We start from the raw sequence: 2,532 nt of genomic DNA, 5'->3' as shown, positions 1-2,532 counted from the left end.
ATTTTTCTAATCTTCCTATTTGTACGAAGTTATTTCAACTTAGTTTTAATTGATAAGAGAAAAAAAAGGGAAAGAAAAGAAAAGAAGAATTAATCGTAATAACATTCGATTGTAGATTCAGGAAAAATGCGATGAATTTATTTTTCTAATCTTAATCTTCCGATTTGTACGAAGTTATTTCAACTTAGTTGTTTTAATTGATAAGAGAAAAGAAAAGAAGAATTAGTCGCAATAACATTCGATTGTGGATTCAGGATGTTGACGATTCGAAACGGGTATATGCAAAGGGAGAAGCGACTCGATGTTTCTAAGGGAGTATAGAACCGCGAGTACACATGATAATGTTGTTAACCGGTGAGTTATTAATCGTTGGACGGCAGTAATATATCGACTGTCACGGATGGGACAACATTCTAACAGATCGTTCTAATCTACGATACGAGACAAGCTAGGGGAGGGAAAAAAAAAAAAAAAAAAAAAGAAAGGAAGAAAAGAAAGAAAAGAAAATTTTACATAGTAAATCAATCGGTAATCGTGGCCTTTCCAACTACGATCCTCCAGTGTATCGAACAAAGTGCACACAAGCCGAGAGATGAAGCGATCTCCCCGTCCGAAGTAATTCTTCGACGCTGAATGATTTAACTTCCAAGTGAACGGATAGAACGATCGAATCACTTAAAATAGTCTGGAAAATAAGAGAAAAATATAAATCGACCATCTGTCATTCCAATCGATCGTCCCGATAAACGCAATCCGATAATTATCTCGAGAATGGAAACGCGAATTTTAAGCTGGATTCACTTTCTCTCTTTTTTTTTTTCTACATTAATATCGACGGTGATAAATAGTAAAAAAAAAAAAGAGAAAAAAAGAATAAGATTCTTTTTAGCGAGGAACGACGCTTGTATTATTTCGCTTCCGAAGAAACGAAGCGAAGAGGAAAGAGATAAGGAAAAGGGAATAAGAATAAGACGGGTAGAGGAGGCGAGACGCTAGTTAACCTATGACCGGAAGTCGTACGTGCACGGCGAGAGAAGAGCACACATCCGTTTCGAGGAGATAGATCGAGAAGAGAAATAGAAGGGATTACGTAGCATAAATCAATGTGTGTGGGCGTAACGCGTACTTAAGTTTCGTATCGAAGGGGTTCCCTCCTTGATTATTTACATGCACGGGCATAGTAATTGATTCTCCGTGCATAGGAAACGAATTCTCACGAATTGCAAACACGCGACACGGAATCGTGTCGCCGAAGATTTGCTTCCTCGAAAAATTGCACCACTTCTTTCGCTCTTCCTATTTTCTTCTTTAATAAAATTTTTCCTTTACAATTATTCTCTCGAATCAATCGATTCCTAAATCTTTTCGAATCAAATTCTGATCAAAATTTAATCGCTAGTATTTTTTCTTTCCTTCGAACAAATATTTTTCTTTTTTCTTTTTTACCATTCGCTCGTCGATTCGTTATTATCCCGTTCGTTCACCGACATCCGGTCGAGCCATCCCCTTCCACCTTTATTTTCGACCCCAATTCATTCCTTCCCCCTTTGTCCGTTCCTCCTCTCCTCTTTCTCTTTGTCACGCACGTGGATCGAACCGCCTCCCTACTTAACGCGGATAATTTTATTTTCTCGGCTGCTGGCGATCGTCGAAAGCAACAAATTAACCGACGACGGTATCGTAGGTCGATGGGGTATGCGCGGTGAATTATAGAGTGTTCCCGCAACCTTTGCCAACCGTACACGACCCGCTACCTAAGCGCGAATCCCGTTTCCACGTGTAATGAACGTAATTACGCCTGGTAATTGCCCATTCGCTTTGTCGTCGTCCTCCGCGATCCTCTCCTCCGGAGAGGAGGCATAGACGGATACCATTCACGCTTCGAATTTGCTGTGTCTTCGTTCTTCGATTCTTCTTTTCGAAGAAGACTACTATGACGATTGCTCGATATTGATCGAGATATAATTATGTTATCTTCGTAAGAGTTTCAATCGTACGATGAATAATATTTTTTAGGTAAATTCATAGGTCGATTCATTGGTGTTTAAGTGGATGAAATAAATGGATAAAATTGGGATTCGACGTGTTTTTTTTTTTCATTAATTTTTGGCAGATTAGATTTTATTTTTTTGGTTCTTTTGAATTAAACGCAACAAGTTTGTTAAGCAATGGAAATATTCCTCTTATCGCGACAATTTAATTTCTAATGTCTCACGAGCTTATTTAATCGGGTTCAAACGGAGTACGTGCCAGATAGATAACACAATTATACTTTGCTCTAATGAAATAAGTACGTACACGTGTATTCAAAATATTATCACGAGCGACGTACGAATCGTGTGACGCGAAATTCAATATCGATTGAAGCGTATGAAAAATCAATGAAAATAAACGAACGATAATCGATGACGATTCGTTGTAAATTTAGGATTTGTTTTACGTTTAAATAAATATTCGTAAAGTAATAATTATTCGAGAAATGAAAATGCAAGAGGGAGAGTATTTTGCATAAATAAAATAAATGTTGATTTC

The 2,532-nt window shown here is 37.6% G+C and overlaps 1 protein-coding gene across 8 annotated transcripts in view; it reads left to right on the top strand.

The window, feature by feature from the left end:
• LOC102670613 (ankyrin repeat domain-containing protein 6) overlaps positions 1–2,532 on the top strand; it is a 126,679-nt gene that overhangs the window by 63,941 nt on the left and 60,206 nt on the right. The window lies entirely within an intron of this gene.

Source organism: Apis dorsata, unplaced genomic scaffold, assembly GCF_000469605.1.
Source record: "Apis dorsata unplaced genomic scaffold, Apis dorsata 1.3 scaffold_97, whole genome shotgun sequence".
Taxonomy (NCBI): domain Eukaryota; kingdom Metazoa; phylum Arthropoda; class Insecta; order Hymenoptera; family Apidae; genus Apis; species Apis dorsata.
This window is presented reverse-complemented; position numbering and strand designations above follow the sequence as displayed.